The 25,634-nt window shown below is 46.1% G+C and overlaps 1 long non-coding RNA gene across 1 annotated transcript in view; it reads left to right on the top strand.

Moving 5' to 3' along the window:
• The window catches only part of LOC141924992 (uncharacterized), a 61,828-nt gene extending 37,803 nt beyond the window's left edge, over nucleotides 1-24,025 (top strand). Inside the window, exon 4 of the long non-coding RNA XR_012623722.1 lies at nucleotides 23,872-24,025. This is a non-coding gene — a long non-coding RNA (uncharacterized LOC141924992). The remainder of the gene's footprint in view (nucleotides 1-23,871) is intronic.
• Nucleotides 24,026-25,634: the final 1,609 nt, after the last annotated feature.

Raw genomic sequence — 25,634 nt, 5'->3', positions numbered from 1 at the left:
CAGCTTTACAATCTCTAAGTAGAAATATGCTTTCCTGAAATAATCTGTGACACCAGCCCTGGCAATGGTTATTCCTAGATGCTGCACCTCATGGTGGTACAGCTGGGAGTGGTGGTGCCTGGCTTCTGTCCTAGGAGGTGTTTGACTGCTTTAGGAGTTGGAGAGCAATCCTGAGGATATCTGAATGACATCTTATAAATTGACAGGAGCACCCTCACCTTGGGGAGCTCCCCTATGCCCAGACCAGAGGGAAATGTGACAGAAGCAGGGCCAGCAAAGGGAGGCAGAAATGATGAGGAGCTTGGAAAGTCTTCCACAGGTGGAGGAGGAAGAGGAGGGGGTTAAACAGATTAGGGCTGTTTAATTTAGTGAGGAGCAGAGTAAGAGGTGCCTTGGTGGAGTTTATGAAATAGTAAGTGGTGCAGAGAAGTGAAGAAACCACTGCTATCTACCAGCTCATATATTTTACAGGACACCTGATGCTACTCAAAGGGAGGGGTAATAATACTTATATTAATATATAGTAATATGTAATATTAAATCAAATGTTTAAAGTAGGAAAGAAAGTATGTTTTCAAGTACATGTCAGTGCTCCAGCTGTTCTTGAGTGATGATGTTAGGATGGATGGTGCCCAGGCCTTGGTAGGAGTGTTTCTCCATGGTCCATGAGGGGTTGCAGGATAGTATTCTGCCTGCCCCACGAGGCAGCTGAAATAGTTGCTGATGTATATGGAAATTCAGTCTCTACTTGGCAAGATTTTTAGGATTTAAGCTTGTCCTAAGGCTGAACTTTTAAAAGACTGCTTAGATGTTTTGCATGCAAACCTGGTAGTGTCAGGACATGGCAAGTGACCCATTGAAAAAAGGACTGGCCAGGCTTGGGAGTGAGCACCAAGGGTGGGTGGGCACTGAGGGGCCAGTCCCAGGGGGGACCTGCCCCAGCCGGGGCGTGCCCAAGGACTCTGGCAGATGAGCCGTGGCAGCGTATGGCCCCCAGATCAAAGGCAGCAGGGTGTTGTCATCTTTTGGCCGTCGGGAGTTGAGGCGATGGTTTGCTCTATAGGCTACATAGCATGATTTACTGTGTGGTGCTGATGTTTCAAAGAGACAAATGAGGTTAGGACAAACTATGTTGCCGAATCAGAAGTAACCCTGTCATTCCCCTGACACTTAGAAATTGCAGTGATTTACCCTGATGAAGAGCTAGCCAAAAATACATGCTGCCTTGGGATGGTTCATGAAAGCGGATTTGTCTCTGTCGCAGCAGAGCAGTGATCAGATCATTGCAGATGGTGCAGGGGCTGATGGCATGGAAACGATTCTGCAGCTTTGGGATGGAGCTGGGACCCCTGTGGGCTTCTCTGGAATGGGATGGAGGCAGAGGGTCTTCCCGGACTGCTTTGGATGCAGGAGCTGTCATGTGGTGCCTTGCTCTGCTAATGATGCTGCTTTGACCCCTGCTGACACAGGGGACCCTCTGCCGTGCTCCTGGCTTTGTTTTAATCTTCAGTAATAACAAAAGAAAACAAACTGATGCTTCACGTTCACCCTGGTCTGAAGATGCCCATTAGATTGGGGATGAGAGATGGATTTTCTCCTGCCCGTCTCAAATGCTCACGTGCCAAAGCTCGCAAAGAGTTTGCTGGGTGTTGCTCTAAGATTTGTATCTAATGAGGGCTCCCTGGGGAGGGATATTTAAAATGAATAAACAGGAGCTTCTTGAGAGGGGTTGTTTGGGCAGTGGGTTGCAGCAGCGGGGCTAGGAGAGGAGCACAGGGAGGAAGGATGGGATGGAGAGGGTGGGAGGTGCTTGGGGAGGACAAGCCACCATGTTGTGCCATCCCATGTCTCTGCCACGCTGCCTCTGTGGCATCACTGCCTGCCACAGCACCATCAGTGCATTCTCCCTCTGGGAAATCACTATCTCTGCTGAATCAGGTGTTTTATAGATTACTGAGGCTTAATGCAAAGCTGTGTAAAAAACCAGGGTGGGATCAGAGGGCTGGGGCTGCTCTCTGAAGGGGCACAAGCGGCCACACTTGGAGCCTGAAGACCACAGGGAGGGTCTGGCTGGTGCAGCCCTTGGGCAAGAAAATAAGCTGTAGGGGGAAACTTTACCCTTCAAGGTAGGACTTCAAGAGCAATTGCTCCCCATCCCTCTCAGTTCAGCCATTTTCATGATAGGGCAAAAATAATAGTAATAGTATTAAGAATAGTAGTAGTGTAATAATAATAATAACGACAACAATACTACTGCTAATAATAACAATAAAGGGATAGGGAAGGTTTAGTGGCTTCTCTGCAGCTCCTGATGTGAAATCTCTCTCCTATGCTCCTTCCTTTCCCAGCATGGCTGGCACCTGCTGGCCTGGCAAGAAAGGATCTCCTTGTGCTCACTGTGCTGCTGTCATTCCCCCAAATACAAGTGACAACAAAGCATCCCACCAGAGCCCCAAATGAGCAGGAACACTTTGCAGAGAGGAGCTGGCTGGGGAGAGCACCTCAGCCACGAGCCACCCTCTTCGAGGCAGCTGCATCCCCCATCAACCCAGGACACCCAGCAAAGCACAGGCCTTAATACAATGATAAACACACAACTGAGATTGTTTCTCTTACAGGGAAACACTAAAGACCGTTACCAAAGCCACAGCGAGTGGGATTGCCCAAGGGTTTCAGATAAACTGTGAGATGAGGCGTCCTTCTTCCACGGATGCTCAGACCGCATTCCTCACCTTAGAAAGGGCAAGGCAGCAGCAACATCAAAGGTTTTGGGTGTATGTTTTTTGAGTGTAGGACAGCTGCAAAAGCTTAAGCCAGGGAAGTTGATCAGAAAGTTGGGTAGCTGCTCCCTCCTGTTCTGCTGGCCAGCTGGGAGCTTGCTGAGCTTGCCTCTCCAAGCAGCTTGCAATGAAAGCGGTGCCTTGCTCCTAAAGGGAGTCGTGGTTTGTGTCAGACAAATTCATTGCCCTGTGCGTGGAAAAGTGATGGTGTCGCCAGAGATTTCAGATATACTTTAATGTTTTTTTTTGCTGGTATTGTGTCCAGCCTCCATAAGAGGGGTTTCAATTTTGGGGACTAAAACCAACCCCTTTGCCAGCTGCGCATCACGAATTAATTCCTGTGATGTCAGTGCATGTATTTAAGGCTGCATGTAAACAAGGCTATGATGTACAAACAGTTACTGCCCGGGGGGAAAGGTCTGAAGCCAAACACCATGCGTAGTCCCATCGGGGAATTATACTGAGCTCTGATCGCTTGCTAAAATATGAATGGGTGCTGCGCATGAGTCTCACTGTTTCCAGTCCCTGCCGCTCCTCGTTCTCCCATGTGCAGTGAGCCTCGCATGTGCCACCCTTGACTTTGTATTGTCAGATGAGATCTGATTATCTCTGTAAGGAAGATTTATTCCTTCACCAGCTCAGTGCTGATGGCTCACCCTCATTTCACTTTCTGCAGGGGTCTTGTCCTGCCTCTCTGCAGTTTCCCCAAAACCAGGGGCCAGGTTTCCTTGTGCCATACTCAGAAGGAGGAAGGATTTGGGTGACCAGCTCTGAGCAGATTTCATGGGTCTATGGTGGTGATGACTGCAAATTATTACGGATGGGTGATGGAGAGCCGAGAGATGCTGTTTGCAGAAGCACACAGCTGACTTGCTTTTTCGCCACACTGGTACAAAAGAAAAATCATATATATGTGTAAATTGCAGGGAATCAGCAGTGCTAAGACCACTCAGGTCGAGTTAAACTGAGCATGGTATAGCCTGTCATATAATATCTTCTTACAAAAGCCAGACATAAATCATTTTGATGCAAGTATTTTAACCACCTGGTCCTGTCGTTCCCGTAGTGCAGTTAATCTAATACTGGAAGTAAATAATTCAGTCGCGTTTTGTCTCCATCCTTCAGAAAGCTCTGCTCTTTCCCTCTTCCCCACCGAGTTTTGTCAGGAGCATAGTTAACAGGTTTGTCCATGGTGACTGACCGACAATTGATGGATCATAGAATTATAGATTCTGTGTTTAGGCACAACATGTTTCACGGCTATTTCTCTTTTTCCTACTTTATTACCTAGAAAGTCTTACCTTTGCTCAGAGGATGCTCAGCTTGCTTGCTTTTCAGGTTAGAAAAAACAAAGGTCACACACTGCAGTGACAAATGTGCTTTTCTCTTGGTTCATCCAGAAGCACGAGGGATAAACTTTTGCTATAGAAGCCAAAAGTTCTTCCCTCTTGTCGTGAATACACAGTGCCAAGTTAGTCCTCTCAACAGTGCTCAGGATCTACCCTAGATCATGGGGCAGATGTTGGCTTTTGGTGGCTCTATCATCAGTATCCATCCATCTTCAATATGAAAATGTTAACTGGGAAGAAAACATATGCACATTCTTACAGTGACCCATGTTTTATCTAAAAACAAGGAGCATGTGCAAAGTAGTATTTGTTATGGTAAAACTTTACAAAAAACAAAAAAAAAAAAAAAGAGAAGAAAGAAATGTAACTGAGCCTTTGAAACCTCGAAAAAGTTGTGGGATTGTTTTTGGCAGGAAATGAAAAAATTTCCTTTTCCTTGATATTCTTTTCTTTTCTTTTTATTTTTTATTTTTCTGAAGACGATGTAATTTCCTGACTATCCCTAATCTGAGCTGTATAATCAAAAGGAAGAGGAGACAAACTGGGATAGCTCCTTCCTGTAAGGAAATTATTTCGAATCTTTATTTAAACGTACTATAGCTTTGTATGCCTTATCCTTCAGATATAGCTAGAAGTATTATTTGGCAAAGGTCCTTGTTGCAGAGATAGGGGCTGGGGATGGAGGAAAGAGAGGTAATGGGGTTATATGCAGGCAGCCCTAAAGGTATGTAAAACCCAGAGTTGGAGAGAAGGCTCCGAAGTAAATTTGCCTTTGTTTTATGGCACATTCATATAATCCAAATAGTGCTTTAGGTTTATTTTTTGAGATCATACCCTGGCTTATGTATTTCGGAGTATGGTACTCAGAGCAATTGCTTTCATTATCTGATTAATATGGTTGGCTCTTCCCTTCCAGGCAAAATTATGGGAGTAATTAAATCTTGCTCAGTTTGCAAATGGGAAACATTTTGAAGCTTGCAAAACAGACTGGAATATTAACAGCAGTTACTAGAAGGAGAGCCAGGCAAATGAAGGAAATGCTTGCCTTCAAAACCATCTTTCCAAAAGGATGCAGGACTCTGTGCTTGAGCGAGCCTCCAAGAAAGCTATGGAAAGCTGCCGTGGTGTAGTTTGGTTGGGAATTAGGTTTCAAAAAGGTTGTTAACTTAATTGAAAAATGGTCCTAGAGTTGACGCTGACAGATTTTGCTAGCGGTACCCATGCTTCTTGGCTCAAATCAGGACTTGCAGCCATTTTGCAAGCAGGAGAACATTGGAAGATCTGTCGCTTGCATGAGTTTTTCAGCCACATCTGAAACACTATTATGAAACCAATCTGATTTGGGTTCCCACATCAAAATGGGAGTCAACTGATCCAGATTCAGGGCATCTCATCCAAACCACAGCTCAGTTTTTAAGAGGGTTGGATTTGCAGCTCTAGTTTCAGTCCACTTATAATGGGAAAATTACTTTTATTTTGGATGATCCCCAGGAATTTCTTCATCTTGCAAACTGCTGATTTCCAGATTTGTTCATAGCATAGAGCAGGGGGGGGAAACCTGACATCTTTTCAACTCCTATGTGTATTCTGCGTAATCCAATTGCTTCTCTTTTCAGCCGAGACAAATTTACTACTAGAGAAAAGTGGAAAAAGTTGCATGTGTTCTTTGGAAATGCAAAGAAATTTGCATATGAACAAAGCCCATCTCTTATCAAGTCCCAAAGAAGCCCTCCACTCCCAACCAGAGGGTCCACACCACACTGCAAACACACCCATCCTAGGGTGTGAGGACGGCTTATTGAAACCGTGGTTCTCATTAGCATTTTTAGCCACAGAATTTCCCCCTGCTGCAAGAGTTATGGCCTGATCTAAAGAAAAGAAAATGTAATACTTACGTAACTTCTTAACAGCATGGTTTTTCAGTTGTTTACTTGGTGTTCTGTAGTATAAAAAAGAGCAAGCACTCGGGAAATGTTTGCTATAATATCCTTGTGAAACCATGCTCCTGTCCCTGGAAAAAGCCAGCAGCAATTAATACATGTTGCTCGCTTATGAGTGTGAGCAGGCCTGCTCAAACAGCATGTTCAATATTAGTAGATGCTGCAGAAACACAGTATTTCAGACTGGAGTGGTTTGACTTTTAAAACTTCAAGAAAATGTTGAAAACCATTCTGGGGTTTATAGGGGGAAAATATAGGCTTTGAGCATGTATTGGGATTTTTTTCTTTATTTCTGCAACAAATGGCAGCTTCTGTTGCAAATAGTCAAGACTCATTGGTATTTATCACTGCCTTATTGAAAGATCATTTTCAGGTCCTTTAAAAAAGCAGGGGGGGAAAAAAGGTTTCTGGTTTAAATCAGAGCCTCAAAGTGGCAGCTTTTCATAGGAAGATGTGACAGTCTTTTTCCAGCAGAGAAAAGCGGGTCAGTTATCAGTCCTGAGCCCTTTTGCTCCAATATGGCACAAAGAGGTACTGTGAGCAGGGTTCTCCTGAAAAAACAGATGATGGATAAGCCTGCTCGCTGATGTGAATTCCTGACCCAGTTTCCGTAGCAGACTAGCTCAGGAGCATGAAAGAGCTGCCGGGGATGGAGAAAATGCCTCGCAGGCAGAATGGCCCTTCCGTGCATGTGAACGTAAGGCAAGCATTGCCATGTCAGAGCAAGTCACTGGGCACATTGCAAACTAGCCCACTCAGAGCCAGTTCTCTAGGGGTCCTGCCCCAAGATACAGCTGCATAGTTCAGGGATGGGTTGATGAGTAAAAATCCCAGCTAATGTGATAGATAGGGAAGAAAGTCTTGTCGTCACTGGTTGTGGAAGGAGGTGAGTGGTGATTTGTAATATTTTCCACCAATTCCACTATTTTTAAAAGTTTTCCACTATCTTCCAACTACCAGTCTCCCTTCTACTCTCTGTCCATCCTCCTTCCCACGTGAGATACACCAGTTTGTCCCCTGGGCTTGCAAAGAGCTGGCGCATGCTTCCACCCGTCCTATTTTGGGTTTGCAAAACAGGACACTGGTGAGATCCGTGCCTGTGCAAAGGGCAGCAGCTGGGCTGTGGCATTCCCAATCCACCAAAAAATATCTCCCAGGGTAGCAGGCACCCAGGGTATTCTGTTGGATGGCAGTGGGGAAACGGGAGCTCATGCTGATGCTTTTAGCTATTCCCAAAAACTGAAGTGAGGATTCATGGCATCCATAGGAGCTGCTCCCTCAATGGGGAGAGCTGAGAGCCTCCTCCAAGCCACGGCGCGTGAAGAACTGGGGGATGAGATGAAATGTTTTTGATAGTGTGAGTGTAAATGGCTCCTGAGTCAGCTGCCCTGGGGGCTGGGGGCTGCTCCATCACTTGAGAGCACTTGGCTCAGTGCTTAATGTGCTCTTCCTAACGTAATTGCTAGCTCAGGGCTGGTTTATTGGGTTTTGCTCTGTGCGTTTGCGTGGCAGGGAGGATTAATTCTCTCTGCTGCAGGGGTCACTGGATGGGGCCATGCAGAAGGTCTCCTGAGGATGGGGGACACCTATCTCCAACATGAAAGTGAAAAGGGAAATAACGTGCTTTATCCTGCTTCCCCCAGACTGCCACAAAAATCCCAGTTTTCAGAAACATGTGGATGTCTTCTGGCCTTGCAATGAACAAATCTATGGTCTTGTCAAGGTAAAATACTCCTTCAAGTGCCTGTTTTGTGCTCCAGTTTATCCCATCCAAGTGTATTTCAGTCCCAGCAGCGATCTGTCCTCTGAGAAGGATTTAATGTTAGGAGGCGGTTGGCCCTAATTCAGCAAAGCACCAGGTCATCGGCAGTGCTCACACGTTCATGGCTTGCTCCCTTCTTAACATCATACTGAGCATGGGTTCCTTGGGAGACCAATGTTTGGAGCGAGGAGACAAGTTGGTTTTGTTCCTGTTTATTTTGTTTGCTGTCCAAATTAATAATAGGTTAAAGATGCCCTGCTGATTAGCCATAACATCCCAGCAGCTTTATTTGTTCTGTCACAGTTGAGATCGGGGTCCTGGGGTGTTAAGGAAAGAAGACACCAACTCTGCCATGGAGATGGAGGAAGGAGAGGCTTCTGGTCTTAAGAAAAGGGGTGTCAGTGTTAAAGTGGCCTTAAAAAAATGAACTTGCAGCTGGTAGTGTGGATTTCTCAAGCTGATGAGAGCAAGATGGCTGAAAAGCAAATATAGGGAAAATTATAAGTGAATTGGAGGTCTTGAGTTAAAGAAGGAGGTGCATAAATGCTGATGGTGTTTTTGAAACTAAATGGAAGCATCTCCAGGCATCCCTTTTCCACAGCAGCAGAGCAGGAGTCCTTCCCTGACAAACTCTGGGGTATTCAGAGTTCCTTTCTGCTCCCCAGCCTCTCGCCATCCAGCAGCATGCAAGGAATAGCATCCTTGCTCCACAATAAATCAGTGCTGCCTAGCGGTCTGCATCTGGCCAAGTGGGCTCTGTAAGCTTCAAAAAAGAAAATATTGAAAGCTCTTTCTTGCTCAATATCTATCTGTATATATATATATTTATACATATATATAAAATGGATGTGTATGTATATATATAATAAATCTATAAAAGAAGCTTGTCTAGAACCACAGCATGCAGCTTTTCTCTGTCAGCAGGCTTTCCACAAGGCTGGGCTTACACATGGGGACCAGATGTGGCCATCCAAAAAGGTTTGTTCACTTCTATACCCTCTCTTTTTTTTCCATCCTACTTAAGTACAGCATGAGACATGTGGGCCAACCATCCGTCTGAGGCTAAGCGGAAACCAAGAGTGATTGCTTACAATGCCATAAATAGCTGAATAGCCGTTTTCAATAGTAAATAGGGATATGTGAATTAAGAATGAACTCTCCGAGCAGTTTGTAGACATTCCAGTTTCTTGTTTTAATATCTTCATGTGGCTTTCCCCCCCCTTCTTCGCTTCTCTTGGTGGGAGGTGACACATTTAACAATGCTTCCCATGAGTGAGAGGCCCACTCTGGTTATCTAAAGCAGAAGGAAAAAAAACAACAAAAAAAAAGGGCTAGGACTCTTCAAAAGGAGTCTAGCAGAACTAGAGACCTCAGGCATCTTGGGAACCATATATTCAGTTCTTTCAGGGCATCCTGAAAAATCCCATCCACACGATGCTGGCAGACGATGCAAGGATTGAGGGATGTGTTGCCAGCTTAGAGCCTTTGTATGAACTTTCAAAGCTTTCATGAGCTGTCTCAGCCAGCCACTCTTCTTGACAGCAATGAAAGCTGTCCAGAAGTCAAAGTCCCGTCGCATGGAATGAAATTTTCTGATGTTTTTCTATTGGCTTTTTTTCCAGATCAGGAAGAAACGTCAAAGTTTTTTCACTGAGTGGAAGTTCTTGTGAAACTCTCTGAAAGCAGAGTCAGAACATGGGAGTGACCTTATTGAAGCAGATCATTTAGTTCCAGTCTAAACAGCAGATAAAATGGTACAAAACATGGGTGTTAGGACGAAAGGAAAGGGTATAACCAACATGAAAAAGCTGAAACGAAGATTTTGGTTTCAGACTTTTGTTTCTGAGATTTTGCTGTCCAACTCTTTCAAAATCAAAATTCTCCTGCAAGTCAAATGATTTTGGATGAATCAGAATTTACTGTTGAAAAACTGCTCTGGGAATTTTAGTGGTTTGCCCCAAACACAGCTTGATGTCACATCTGTGCTCTTCTTTATAGTGCAGAGTTGATAACCACATGCAAAACTTGGGATCCAGCTTTGAGGCTGGCCCTGCTTTGAGCAAGGGGTTGGACTAGAGACCTCCTGGGGTCCCTTCTGACCTTGGTTATGCCCGCAGTCTTTGCCATGGAAGATAGTAACTTTGCTAAGAGATAATGGGGAAGGAAGAAAGGGGGGAAAAGAAGCAAGAGGGGGGAAAAAAGCAAAATAGAAGAAGAGAAACAGAGGTAGAGCAACACGCTTCTCAAAGCCATGCCTAGAAGGCAAAAACAAGAAGAGTACTTGTACCTTTTCAGGCTGCAAATTTAAAATTCCTTCCCTGCTGTTCTTCCAAAATATCCCCAAAGTAATTTCCTCCAGCCACCCTACAGATCTGATCTCAGTTCAGCGGTGGAGGAGGGATTTTCCCAGGCACGTGAAGCATCTTTGGGAAAGTGGTATCTCTGACTGCAAGGAGCATTCATTAATGGGGAAGGCACAGGAGAGCTGGTTAGTTAAGCAATAGACAAGTGTCTTTAACTTCACCCACTTTGCTCTATAGAGAGGGCAGAAATACCAAGCCATACGGCAGGAACCATTGCATGAATCAAGAGGAAGGAGCAGTCCTGGTCGCCCAGGCTCAGCACCCCATGGTCGAGGTGATGACATATCGAGAGGTTTAGTACAATAGGAGGAGCATTTTGGTTATCCAGTATTGACTTTCTCTGCAAATCTAATGAGCTGCATAAAGTCATTTGGTAATTCTTGCTTGTGCTGATCTTCCTTGAACTTGGTCTGCTAAGGAAATTAGAGCCTACGGCCATCCCTGACTTGATGGGATGGTGGCATAGGAGGAACAGTGTGACTAGTTCAGCCACAGCACTTGAACATCTGGTGTATTTTGGCTGAGTAATTTTGGTACTAACACGGTGCGAGGTTGATGGCGCAAGTCCTGCTGCAGAGAGCTCTCTCCAGGCCCCGCAGAGTGCTCGATAAATACGTTGGACGTTTGGTGTCGTAATTCCAACAATGCTCAGTATTGGCTCAACTCTGTTTTATTCAAAGTCAGCGGGAAGTGCTGACGGCAAGCCAGCACGGCTCTTAAAATCCCTTTCTCTCGCTAATTGCTTCTGGCTGCTGTGGAAGCCCCAAGGACTTCAAAGGGATGACACTGGATTTGCACGAGGCTGTCTCTCTGGATCTTCCATCCCAGTTTCTCAGCCCATGGTGGTCCATAAGGCTTCAGAAGGGGACCCACTAAACAACTGCAGAAAACATTAAAATATATTATGTGTTCCCACAAATGCACGTTCCCACACAGACAAAGGCAAGGAAAATGGAGAGAAATCAAAGCGCTAAATGAACAATTGAAATGCAGCTTTTTTTTCTCTTTTTGGCTGTAAATGAAAAAGCATGTGCACAAGACGGGGTTGGGTTCTCCAGAAGGTGAAATAGTTCTTAAATAAAATGCACAGAAACACATACTCTGCCCTGCATCAAGAGCACTCTGGGATGCTGCAGAGGTGGCCCAAGGCCCTGGCCACCATCCTTTGGGGCAAGTCCAAGCCTGAGCCCTTAATCCCACTGACATCTTGGTGCTTTTAACATCTCATCCATAACTAGCTGCACATCTTTGCTCAGGCCAAACACTGTAGACACCCTTCTAGTTATGCTTTAAGACCATGTAGCCCTCCTGCCTGTCTGCTAAGGCAAGACCAAAGATAGACCTCTCCAAGCTGATCTATTTTGTTTCCTAAAATTATTAATGAGTCTTCAAGGAGCTTCATACACCTCATGCCTAAGCAATTGCACCCCTGGCACTTTGCTGCTCCATTCTCGGGGGCCAAATTTTGAAGCAAAATATTGACGCACCAACTTTGCTTCAGTGATGCTGCTTTCCCTTGGGTGGGGATGTGCCCCACTTTTCTACAAGGGAACAGAGAAACCCCAAGACGAAGCAATCTGTAACATCCACAGCCATGCCAGCACACCCACCAAATCAGTGCAATTCTTCCTCCTCTCTCAGTGGCTGGGTCAAAGAGGAAAAACTCTGGTCCAGGCTGAGCAGAAAAAGCACTTTTTGGTCTTTGTGGAGGTTTGAAGGAGATGCTTGTGCCAGGGACAGTGATGCCAGCTTGGGGGGCACAGGGCAAGGTAGGCTGGGAGGTGATGCTCTCCATGTCCCTTGGAGGAGCAGAAAACATGACTCTGGAACCACAACAGTGAATGTGTTAGAGGCTTTTTTCTCTTTTACAGAACACTGCCCACCTTTTTGGGCCCTTTTGGGTTGGAAAAGTGGCATAATCAGAGCCTTTCTGTAATAAAAGCAGCTGGAGACATCTCCAGCACCACTGCATATCCTAAAAGAAACGGACAGATAGATTTTTTTTTTTTCACTAGAGACAATCAACTTATGCCTCTTCTGGGCAGTTTTCTGCAGGGGGAAGAAAGGGGAGTGGGGGGCTGTTTATCCCCAGAGCCTCCATCAGCCCTTCTCCCGCAGGGCACCCCCTTTGCCACAGGGAGGTTCAGCTCTTAGGACACAGTAGTGGCTCTTTCCACCCGGCAAGGGGCCCTCAGCCCCAGAGGGTTTTCAAGGCATGACCCTTGAAAAACACATCCCAGGGCTGGATTAACCCTGTCCAACATGGAGATGCTTTATAAGCAGTTTTTGTAAAACAGGGAAGCTTTATAACTAGTCAAGGAGCTGATGGGACAGCTCTGGACGAAGCAAACAAATAGCATCATCAGACAAATTTAAGTGATTTTGGCCAGACTCTTCTGGACAAAACCAGGTTGGCTCCGTTTGCTCCACTCCTGATTTTTACCCTTTTCAATGACGGGAGAAACAGAGGTTTCCGCTAAACCATTAAGAAAGCGGTGATTTCAAACAGCCAGGCAGATCTGACTGTACTCATTTGAACGGGCTTTTAGTAACCTTCAGAGACTGGCAATTCGGGTGATAAACCCGCTTTATGATCTGTTATTACCTGTGCTCTGCTCAGAGGCAGCAAAACTCATTACGGGCGTAAATGGCTGGAGCGCCCCCGTGTACCCATGCAGGCAATGTTTTAATGCTCTCCCTTTTCCAGCTTCTCAGAGATAAAAATACATTATTGGTAAAAAACAAAAGCCACAGAGTTAGCTGCCGGTTTTCTTCGTGGTCGGGCTTCTGTGCTTGAGGTTTTATTTTGCTGCTGATGTCCCATGGATGACTGTAGAAAATGCACTTAGTTTTTAGGAAGTCAGCCAGTATGGTACGCTTTCTGGTTTTTATTTAACTGCACATTAAATGTTCCCCTTTGCCCCAAGTTTTATTAAGAAGAAATTAAAGAGAGCCTTGTTAAGCTGGAAACACGGAAGAAAAACAGTCTATCCTGCTGGGCCAGAGAAACAGCCTCAGGATCAACCCTACAACATTAGCCTAGTTCTTCAGACTTGATATAATTATGAGCATCGCAGTCTGCAAAGAGCACAGAAACTGCAGACATTCCTCTTGTAGAAAACTGGGGAGAAACAAAGGCTGAAAGGGACCTCAAAGTCCATCAAAACTCATAGCTGATACATGTCAGTGCAAGATGATCATGTTGGGCGATGGAGACCCCTCAATGGCCCTGCACAACCTCTCCCTGCTATTACAGCATTTACCCTGAAATAGAAAATGTTTCATATCTCTAGCAAGCAGAAATACCAAAGTCCACCAAGGTCCAAGCCAGCTTTCTTGACCATAGGGTATCACTCCAGAAAAGCTCAAGAAGCTGGTTCTGTGGAGGAGGCCTTCAAGAAATGATACACCAGAGGGTTTCCAAGGGTCTCAGAGGTCCATGGGCATGTGGTACGTAGTCCTGAGTGTCAGGGTATGCTCACATTCCCCACCGACTTTGCTTTTCCCATCTGTCCCAGTGTTTTGGCTCAACACCATGGTACAGCCAAAGGGCCATACATTGCATTTGGGCTTGAAGGTGCACGCTAGCACCCATAACCCACCATCACCTCCAGATGCTTCAAAAGCATGTTTCTGGTTTTTGGACCACATTATGCCTGGGACAAAGCCATGCAATCTGTCTGGTGCTCTAGGAAAGCGCAGCAATCTGTTGCTCTTGGTGGTGTTTCTCCACACCCTACCTGTGCTGGAGTTTCTCAGTGGAAGGAAGAGGTGCAGATTAACTCAGTATTAACTAATACCGAGAGCACCATCTGGTGGGCTGCGGGGCTGGATAATACGGGTGGTCAGAGCTGGGGATGGGCTTGGGGCCTGAAAGCAACCCAGAAGTTTATCTGGCCAAGCCATCGAATGGTTGTGGTCCACCTGGTCCGGCTTCCCGCAGCCACCAGCTGGCAGCTTCAAGGAGAAGGTGGAAATAATCCCCACGGTGGCGGTTAGCAAACAGTACATCTTCCTGCCTTTAAACGGATAGAGCTTGATGTGCTTCTTGAAGTGTGGAGAAATCCCTAACTGGGATGACTTAGCTGCTACCATAAATATCTATCCTTTCTTTGAATATGGGTAAAATCTTAACATCAGTTATATTGTGGCAATGAGTTCCATGGGGTTTTGATTTAAATATATATATATGAATATGTGTATTTCTCTTTCATATATATAAAAATATATATCCATTTAAGTTGACTGATATTCAACATTACCATCTGTAGCCTTTCCCTGTGACTTATCAGGGCCTGAGTTACTTGGACCAGCCACGATATTGCTGGTCCTCATGGTTTTGTCCAGAGCCCTGTGACAGCCTATTAACTCTTGCAAAGACCTTTCATTTACTGTGCTGAACAAAACCTAAAAAAGGTGACCTTTAAAACGCAGATGAACCCCATGCAAATCATGCACCATTTTTAGAACCTCAATCTTTTCATTCACCCTTCAGCATAACCCCTCAGCTCTGTGTGCTTTGGGGTGGGAGACATCCTCCCAAGATGTTATACGGCTTTTGCCAGGCAGCTGATCCTCTTTCTACTGGTATGAAAGCAAGTCAAAGATACTCCTCAGATTTGGAGGTCCTTCACCTGCCCCATTCACTGCTGGCCATGGGTCTGACTGAGAGGTCCCTCCTTTAGTTGATCCAGCACCATAAGGGATGAACTAACCCAGTCATTTTTTTTATGCTATTATCATATAAATTTTGATCCATCAATGTGTTTCTTATATTCAAGCTGTCAGGGAACATGTCTTTCTACATGCATGTGCAATTTGGTGCAAATTAGGGGCCTCAGCTTGAGGGGAGCACTTGAGCAGGGCTGCAATAGGAAGAGTACAATAACAATAAAGATTTTGTGAGGTCTCGAGCTGTTGCCAGCCTCGGGGGGAGAAGCTCTTGCTTCTCTGAGCTGAACTTTTATCCCCAGACTCTGTCCATCTGATTTCCATTAAAATATCCTCCAAGCAAAGGTGAAAACAATCAGACTTATTAAGCAATTTTACCCGAGCCTCAGCTTTCTGCTTCCCTTGCCCATGGGGTGCCTTGTCGGGCTGGCAGCGATGGGTGAATGATGGCAAGTTTTTTTAGAAAATAAACAAAGGTGTTTGCTGTGGTCTGCTCTGCTCCTGCACCTGCAAGAGGTGAAAGAGATGTTGGCAGAAGTTTGACTGAAGACATAAGTGAATATAACCCACAAATTTGTTATATCTTAATGGGATGGCATTGCTGAGCAAGTGTTGTGACTATCTCTGGGGCTCTGCAGAACAAGTCAGGTGATGTTCTGTAACATGCTTACACTGAATTTTATTATCATTACTTGTTGTGTTTCTATCTACACAGCCATCAGATACTTTATAGAATTATAATTAATTTGAATTACTCAATAACAGGGGTAGCTCATGGTATTTTATCCTCAGCATCAGTGCTGTTTTTCTTAAATCAAACATGAAGAGAAAGATTAGTACCAAGGGAGTTTGCAGCCGTGCCCCTCTGGGATGCTTTTCCATTGGTTCTCTGTGCTGGTTGGTTCCCAGAGCTTGCTGCTCCATCCTCTGTTTGTGTCCTCCTCGGTGCTTACCCTCTGTATGCCCTTCTCTCAGCTGAGGCAGCATGAGACCAGTTCCCACATTTTCTCAAAAGAAAAATCTCATAAGAAAACACATGAGAATTTTCTCATAGTTTTCATACCGTAGCAGGTGGAAATGTGCAAACTGTGTGGAAAAAAAGCCAGCTGGGTGGACCCAATTCTGTTGTCAAAGTGTCAAAAGCTAGTTAATAGAAACTCCTACTGTTGCTCTTCTTGAGTAAACACTCCCAAGGGCTGTGCTGCCAATAGCAAACAAGTCACGCTCGAGAAACACTCGCTAGCGGGAGCCTTGGGCAGATTTCCCAACCTAGATGTGGGTTTTCCCCTTCGGGCGGAGAGTCATGGGAAGCACTAAAAGTGCTTCATGGAGATTTTCAAGTCTTTGCCCTCTTGCAAGCAAGGTCTTGGTGGAGTCCCAACCCCTTGCACAACCCACCCCTGGGTTTGCTTTTCCAAGTGTGAGCAAACGTTTTCCTGGAGGTGTACCAAGGTCTTCCCTAGGACAGGGGCAAATCTCTACCTCTCCTCCTCTTCCCCAAACCCACACCAGTGTGCTTGGACTGCCATCGCCGTCATTGTCGCTCTGTCCTCAATGGCCATGCAAAAGCTCCATGTGCATAGTGCCATCACTGTATTTTCCCAGCGTTAAGACCCTGTTAAGGTAAAACCATCCCCATGCAGCCACGCTGCTGCAGGTGCTGCTCCCCAGCATTCCGGTGTGCTTGCTGCAGCAGGGTGTTGACTCCGCTGTATTTTGAAATGAATGGAAGAAATCAGAGTTGTGTTCCACACCAGTATCTTGGCCACAACCCCTTATTTTCTTCCATGCCAACAGTTTGGTATCATCAGAGACGTATGCGGGAAAATGGATGCTTTGGTTAAAATCGCTGGCTATTGATGCCAGCCTGATGCTGTTGAAGCAGGCTTTGACTTCTGGTGGTGTGCCCTTGCAACGCCTCCCCAGCAGCTACTTGTCATCCTCTCGGAGGAAACTAGGAGTGTGGACACAACACCGCTGCGCTGCAATTCAGTGAGCCAAAATAGCGAAAATCCCTCATGCAGATGAGTTTTTCCCCGTGATGTTCCCCTTCCCCCCCCAGCCCCTGCCCTTTTCTGTGGGCTCTGAATTGCAGCACCTGCTTGCTTCAGCTGCTGTGATTAAAACTGGAAAAGAAAATGATCAGTGAGGCTTGCTTTCTTCTCCCCAAACAATACCCAAAATCTCCTGAAACTGGCATGCTCTGTACAAAAACCTCTGCATTAATAAGCGTGCCTTTGGACCCTAAGAAATGTCTTTTGTGTGGGGTTCTCCTTGCATTTTAATAAGCCTGGCTTTTTACAAAGACGCTCCCCCAAAAAAGAGAGAAACAGACACACGCACAAAGACAAATTTCATTAGGCTCTAATCTCCTTTCTGACAAATACGCTCCTGCCGATCTCTAAGCCCTTTCAGCCCAGCAATGTTGTTTTGTTTTGTTTTTTTTTAATCTTGTTGTTGTTTTGTTCCCCACCAAAATAAAACTTGTCCCAGGAGGGGACCCTGGTGCAAAACGCTGGGTACCAGCATTAAACGCAGTGATGCTGAAATGAATAACACTACTTTTTTTCCTTCTTAAAGGTGTGAAGTTGTTAATGAGGTGTCCCACGTGGTAGAAACCCAGAAAATCCTTTGATTAAAACCAGTCCAAGTGGCAAAGGCTGAATTATTTGTACTTGGTCCCTTTGAGGTATGGTAGTGGCAGTGGTTGGGGGGGAGGAAAAGATGAGAAATAACATATGCTGGGCAGTGGGTTTGTTCAAATTGGCAGTGCAGTTTAAGGTAATGTCTAGAAAAGGGAGGGCGTTGTTAAATGTCATCAGCGCTTGATACTGTATAAATAGAGATGCTGGCAGGAGGATTTGCTTTGAAATGCAGCATTTTGGGGGCGGGGGAAACTTAGCGAAATGTCTTAGGTCAGCATTATGGCAGCAAGACTGTGCCACCCTCTGGCAGGGCAGATTTTCTGTCAGGATGGAGGGAGATCAGGGTGTTAGTCCGCACATCTGTATATTGCCTGAAGTGGTATCGGCTCCCTCGCTGCAGGGTGAGTTGTACAGCAAGGGCTCAGTCATACACAGTGCCATGATGGGGCTGGTGTGAATTCCCTCAGGAAATTGTTCCCAATGGCACTCAGGGTCCAATCTTTGAGCTCAGATCCTCAGAACTAAGGGTTTGGTTTTCTGTTGTCATCTTCTATTTAAGTTAGGTCCCCAAATCTCGTGTTTTCCCAAGCTCTGAAGACTTTGGCTGTAAGGTCCCATACCTACAGTCACACCAAGGAGCTTTCCCTTGCTCTCTGCTTTGCAATTACTCACCTGCACAGTACAAGCTCTTTAACTCTGTTTTATTCTCACTTTGATCAGTGGAAATATGGGTCCACCACGTGTATATAGGAAGTGCAAAGAAGAGATGAGCACACTTGGACTGCTGAGGTGCAGAACTGATGCAAAACCAGCATGAAAAAGAAATTGCAGTGGAAGGAGCAAAACACCCAATTCAAACTATCTAGCACTGCGTTGCCGGAGGAGTTCACATTTTTGGCTGGCAGCCCACCGGAACATTCCTGGCATAGCTGCTCTGGCTCCAGGGGTGTTTAGTTGCTTTTGGGTCCAGGCATTTTGGCTGGCTGTGCTGGACTCCTATGCTTGGAAAATCCAGGGCAGGGTGAGAAGCCAGGTCATGGGTGTCCGGGCACTTTTGAGGAAGGCAAGATGCTGTGGCTTTGGGATCTTGAAGGCTGATGAAGAGTCAGTACCCTGTCCTGAAGGAAATGCCCCCTGGGCACCCCAGAGCAGGCAGGGGACCACGTACCCTGCGGCAGCTGCCAGCCTCAGGCATCCACAGGGATGGAGCCAGGAGAAGGAGCTAGCAATGACCAGCTGTCCAACGGGAGCAGCCAGGAAAGAAAAACAGCCCCTATTTTTCTCGCCTTTGGCTGTCGAGGCTCAAACACACTTAGCAAGTTTCCAAGCCTTAGCGGAGCTTCAGCGGGTGCTGGCAGCTGCCTGCACTTGCGTGGGTCCCCACCCCAGCCCCGCTGCATGTCAGGCTGACAAAAGCTTTCGTTGGGAGCAGGGAAGGGCACACAGGCAGCCGGCTGGCAGACAGCAACTCATCCGGCTGCTACAGTGCCGTCACTCCCGTGGGCATTTGGGTGTAGCTCCAGGGTCCCCTCGGCTCAACTCTGTGTGGATAATATGGCATGTAAAGGCTGTCACATCAGCTGTCTCTGGAGCCCAGCCATCAAAAAAGCAGCCCCCTGGCCAGGAAACATCACAGCTCCAACCCTTGCCTTGCAGGGCTGGCGTCTGTGGTCCCCAGGGTTTGGTGGAAAATGGTTTTCATGCCCTGCAAAAATGTTGTAATTGCAGACAGTCTGTCCAGCCCGCAAGGAATTCACAGTCTGAAAAATATCCACAACCTCTCCCACCCGAAACGAGAGGAAAGGCGTGTCAAGGATGCATAACCCAATGACTGAGACAGTGCTGGGCTGCACGCTGGCATGGCCACAAAGGGCCTGGGCGATGCCAGGGATGGTAACCTTCTGCCTGAAAAGCCGGGTAACCGAGGTGGCAGCAGCATGGGTGCTCAGGGTCTTCGCTGTGGAGGTTAAAGCACATCTATAGCTCCACAGGGCCTTTAAATGGAGCCAAGAGCTGCACAGAGGTGGATACTCCCCACTCTGACAGCGGTGTTCTCCTGATCAGAGAGCTGAGGGGGCATAAAAACAACTGGATTTTTGCAATGCTTGGGAAAACAACCCTCATTAATTCACACACCGAAAAGAAACCCCCTGCACGAGAGGGAGCAGGATGGCCAAGCTCCCCACCACCCCACCAGCGCTTCTCTGCACTGCTGCTTTCCAGCCCTGATGGAAAGGTGCAGCAAGACTCTATCGAACCCCAAGTTACTTTTAGCATTGATTAATTTACATTTAAAAATTAAAGAAAATGAAAAACCCAGCTAGGACTGTGAGATTCCCCTGTCCTTGGGGGACAGGTTCGGATCAGAAGTGTGAGGTCCTCCGCCTCTTTGTGCCTCCTGGTCTGTGTCCAGAGGATGCTCCCGGCCATTCAGCAGGAGGGGGACACAGCTGCAATTCTGCAAGGTCTTCCCAGAGGAAACTTTCTGACTACTCGTGTAGAGAAAAATTGGGAAAAAGTCTGATAATTTCAAGTATTTTTGAGCGCAAACTTTTTTGGAGGAGTTTCATTGGTGCAGGAAGTATTTGGTCACCTAAGAGATTTCCTGCACATCGTTTGTCTTCTGATTGAATACTCTGGCTTCATTCCATAGCTGTTAGTGCACGCAGCCATTTTTTTCTTCTCAGTCAAAAAGGAGTAAAACCAGTCATGCACCTTAATATTTCTGTACCAGCTTAGAGGTGGGCTTCTGCACAGGTGAAATAAAGCAGGGGATGCAGCGAGTGGGGAGGTCTTGAAATTTGCCACGTTCGCTGTAGCAGAGACTCCTTCAAATGTGACAACCAACTGCTGCTAGCAAAAATCTTGTTTGGAATCACTTCATCGCTGCAAGCAGTGTAAAGTTCAAAGGGCAAAATAAACCCAACCAAATTATCTGGTGATCTTTGGGCAAACAGTCAGACAGAAGACTTGCAGGACTTTTGAGCTTGAAAGCTCATCTGGTTATTTTATCCAGTGACATCATTTGGGCTAAAGAAAGATGTACCCCTCTCTGTAAATGCTCAACGCTCGGCTATGCAGATTATAATAACACTGCTTTAAATGTGGAAGATAGCAAAGACTTCCAAGGAGAACATAGTGAATGCATTTGAAAAATTGCCCATCGCTTATAAACGCAGAAACTTTTTGTGAATCATCTTTAAGAAGAGGAGAAAAGCTGTTAGATACCTTCTTCACCTCCCTGCAACCCGATAGTGTGATCTCCTTCATGCTATACAGGGCAATAGTAAATCTGTAAAATGTGAATTAAACATCAGAGAGATTTTGGGAGAAAAATCCCAGCACTAAACATCTGTTCCTGGGTTTCCTGTGGCCAGAAGGGATAGGTCAGGCTTAGCTGGAGTCAAAGTGACTTTTGCATCCTGCTCCTCCACGCAGCTCTGCACAAGCTCAGCTTTGAGCGGGCAGATGGTCTGCGCTCTTCAAATTAAACACATGTAGGAGCTCTGCAAGGATCCATTTTGAGCTAAAGCAAACAACAGGTTCTGGGCCAGACCTCAAAAAAACAAATGAATAAGCTTCTGCCCTGATGGCTGCCTTTACATTTAGGTGAAAACGATGTACAGAAATGGCACATTGCTGTGCACAGCCATTGCTATCAGGAGAAAATAACTACCTGTCCTTACCCAGCTACCAGGCTAGGTTTTAATGGAGCCTCTGTGGGGAGGTCAAAGACTCCCCGTTGGAGAGATTATTATGGAATAAATCAGAGCAGCTCCAAGCAAGCAGATTTTTTCCATTAGCGAGGGCACAGCAGAGAGATCGGGTATCACGCGTTCTGTCCTGCCTCGCCTGCAAGAGAGGGTGGAGGAAGAGTGCACCAAAACACGTGTCTTCTCTGGAAAACTGCGGTGGACACAGAGTTAAAAAAAAAGGAAGTTTTTCAGCTAGGAATGATTTACTGGAAAATGGACATTGGATGTAAACTTCTCTTCCGTCTGCCCTGTCTATAAAGTGATCTTTCACATGCTCGTCTTTGGGAAGATTTTACGAGAGTATGTTGCAGTCTGGGCTTTGCTCACAAGTTCTTCACTGCCGGGCTGATCAGCATCCCTTTCACTCCAAGAAATTTGGGGAGGGGTGGAGGGGAGGAGGGGAGGAAGAGGAACAACAATTCCTCAGTCTCTGGAGAAGCCAGGGTTGTGTCACACCTTGTCGGAGACGTTGGGAGCCCCTTTTTGGGAGGGGAGCAAGGGCAGGCTGGGGGATCCTACACAGAGCACCATCCTCAAGTGGATAACTGCCTTTATCTTGGGGTGAATTGCCCACTTTAAGGGGTCATTTGAGCTGTGATTCAGGAAAGAGTGATTTGCCCCATCTCTACCCGGCTGATCACTGACAATAAAACTTCTGCTGTGAGGATGCACTTCATTTTAGGCAGGACCAAGGTGGTCTGGTTGGAGCCACAAAACCAGTCACTGCTGCTGAGAGGTGCTGGTTTCCCTGGGAAATTTGGGGTTATGCCACGGTCCTTGGGAAATGTAAGCTAAATTGGAAGTGGAATAAACTGGAAGAACAATAAAAGCGAGGGAATGGAGCAAAGGGTAAACAGAGCAAGAATCATGCATAATGTTTCCCTGAATCTGGCTCTGAAAGGCATCTAAATATATCAAATATTGAAAACTTTAATTCGTCCAGTATAAACAACAACAAAGTGTTGTGTTTATTTTTCCCTGCCTGGCAGAGAAATAGGAAAAAATTCCTTTTGGATCCCACAGGCAAATTAAGGACAGGATGAAACTCTGCCCCACGTGGTGGCATGGCCCTTCTTAACCTTTCAGGATGCTCAGGGTGGAGGCTGGATACGGCCCCGTTGAGCTCAGATTCCCAGTTTATGCTAGTTTGGCTGGGATGTGGCTGGGAATATCTGAGCATCTGCAGAGCTGCTCCTGCCAGCATGGCCTTAAAGGAGCACAGAACCAAACCCACCCTATATCTTTAGCAGACCCTTTTACGGCTGCAACTCAGGCTAGAGTTTTCTCCTTACCAAAGGAGCATGGAGCTGAGCAAATCTGTGGCAATAACATCTGGCTGCTCTGACCAGCTGTAAGATTTTTAACTGTGTGTGGTTGTCCATGAGAACTGGAAAGACCCTGCCCCAAACTGCATCTGCTCAGGGTTATAATAAGGGTGGGGTTTTTTTGGTATCTTGAGGAGGGCAGTGGAAGTACAGCAGGGACCAGGAAAGGCAGCTGAAACCATGGAGGGGATGGAGCTCTTCCAAGAGGGACTGAAATGCTGGGGCTACCCAGTCTGGGGGGAATGATGGATGTTTGCAAAATCATGACAGCAGTGAGAAAAGAAAATGGTGGAATACTGCTTCCTCGATGGGTGGAGGCAGGAGCTGGGGCTGCTGGAGGCATCTGAGGGGAAGGGCAGTGGAGAGAAGCAGGGTTCATGGACCACCCAAACCAGCATCTCCTATTGACGTTGGGAGACTGAGAGCTGGGCTACGTGGGCCCTTGGGTTGGCAGGGACAGTAGGGTATTTCCCATGTTGTTAAGTCCTCAAGCCTGAGATGGCCTCTATCTTTTTGAATGCTGAAAGTCAGACGTCTTAGCACTCACTTTCCAAACTTTGGTGATTCTTCATGTTTCAAAGGCCCCCCCTGAAGCCCTGTAAGGTATTCATAGTACCATGCCATGAGCAGTTATCCTCCCAGTATTATATATGGGGAGACATAGATAGAGGCTTCCCCAGGCACTAATTCCCCAGAACAAAGCCTTTCTCTGCATATCTCCACTGACCCAGCTTACGAATTTTAGTAGGTCATTGGCTGGAAAAATGTCTCCCAGCCTTCATCCTCTTCCTCATCCTACCACCCCTGAGGTATTGAGCTGTTTAGCCCCAAACCCTCTGCTTTGGGGCTGGGGTCTGTAACCCCGATCAATAACTGGGTGTAAGTCCTCCTTATGCAGTCGATGACTTTGGGCACCGATGCTCAACATGTTGCCCATCTGCAGAGGGTCCAGCTGGGCAGAACCCCAGGGCTGAGCCTGGTTGACTTGTGGTAAATGCAGAAGAAAGGGGCTGATTTGCAGGGAGGATTTCATCACACAGCTAGTCCACGGTAAATGTTAAAGTCCTCATGCTGTGTGGTTAATAAAAACTCCCTTGATAGAGGCAGAGCTTAAAAAATGAATCGGATTAGATTGCAAAGACCAAGAACTAATGTGATACAGCAGAAACGTGGGAGTGGAGAAAAAGCTCCTTAGCTGGTAAAAATGGGGGTGGAATAATAAGAGTTTACACCCAAAAACTTTTTCTCCTCTCAGCCGAAATGTTTTGGCTTTTGCAATAGCCTTCGTCCTCTAAAGCCAAGGGTATGTGAAAGAAGGAGCCGCCAGCAGAAGCCTGTGACCTGCTGTGGATTCAGCTGGGTAAAGAAATCCCTAAAAGATGAATGCAAGAATTTGAAGGTCTTCTTGTGTCAGCTATTTCTGATGTCCGAGAGTTGATGGTGGGAACTCTACCTTGATATTTCCGGCATATCTGAAGTGGGGAGGAAAGTGTTTAGGAACAGAAGAACTGCTGCTGTAAAATACAGAACATCGTGTATGAATCATGTTTGCAGTAGTGCAGATGTTAGTGTGTTAATAAAGTTGGAAGAAATTTATAATTCTTGTGAACTCCTCATTCCAGTAGGATGAATTCAGGCTTGGAATAAACTACCAGGTGGAGATAAACAGCCAACAGCCAAATGTAGGCTGATCTTTGCTGTGCAATGAAGTTAGGCTGCAGATTTGTCCTGCAGTGGGCTGAATTTCAGCAGTTGGTCGCTTAAAATAGATTTGGCTCCTTGGTAGGAGAGAAATTCCCGCTTGCAGGCGAAAGCTAATAGAAAGCTCCTTAGCCATCAGAAAGAAACCTTCCTGGAAGAGTGAAGTAGATTGGTTTATACTGCAAAAGTGCGTGTCTGGGTCTGAAGGAGCTGCTACTGGTGATGGTTAGAGCCAAGGGGTTTGCAGTGGCACAGGTTGTTGGGGACAAAAGAGCTGTAGATGGGTGGCAAAGTGGGACTTTTTCCAAATATGTGGCCAAGACACTAAGGATAAACAGTGCTAACAAAGCAGTGCGTAAACAAAGGATGTCAATATGACCTGATATTTATCAGTATTCACCAGTATTGAGTCAGTTCCCTGCCATGTGGCCATGGTTTCCTGTTTATACACTGCTCACAAGAGAGATAGTCACAACAAAAACTGTAGCAATTGGCGTCTGTAATTTATCTTATTTCTAGAGCGAAAACCAACCCCCATTTCTGCAGACATGACAGAGTGGTGGAACTCTTGTTGCTTGCTGTGATCAAGCATGGGCGATCAGGCATCAGTTCTGATTCCCAGGTCCTGTCATCTAGCCACATCTTGTTAGGATCTGAAATAATTTATTTAATCTAAGCAAGGGAGAAAGTGTCATATGCTCTCAAGAAAAAAGACAAGAAATTAATTCTCTGTAATTTTTGTAGCTTCTTGTTTGACATCCGATGACAGGCATCTCTGGAGTCAATCTTAGGAACATATGTACAAAGCTGTTTAAGGGGAAATTCTGCCTTATCATCTGTAATAATTTATACTCCCAAGGCTGCTTATCTTGTGCTGACTGGTGGGATCCCTGTGTGCAAGCTGAGCTTCTGTAATTAACCTTCTTCCAGAAGACAGATACTTTTAGTACCTCCTTTGGTGCTCTTGACAGGAAAAACCTAGATCAATCAGTCATCACTCCCCTCTCCTGGCATGGCTTGAGGAAATCTGCACAGGTCTTTGGATTTCCCTGCTGAAAGAAAGCAAAAACCTCACGTAGTTTTGGTGGAGACTTGAAAGAGAGAAGAGAGTCTTTGGGGGATTATGGTGAAGCGAGGTCTCTTGGAAACACCCAGCCTCAGTCTATGCTACCCCTGTCAAGGTTGGTAGGGCTTGCAGGGATGACCATGAAGGAATGTTGTTGCTTTTAATGCATTATCCCACAAAAACATCTGCTCTGGGTCTGGTAGTTGCTCTGTATTTACTAAGCCTCAGCGGAGTCCTTATTGCATGAACCTGTCCAGACCTCACAGCGTGACCACCA

This window comes from Strix aluco, chromosome 6 (genome assembly GCF_031877795.1).
Source record: "Strix aluco isolate bStrAlu1 chromosome 6, bStrAlu1.hap1, whole genome shotgun sequence".
Taxonomy (NCBI): Eukaryota; Metazoa; Chordata; class Aves; order Strigiformes; family Strigidae; genus Strix; species Strix aluco.
The sequence above is the reverse complement of the archived record's forward strand: the minus strand, read 5'-3'. Positions and strand labels throughout refer to the sequence as shown.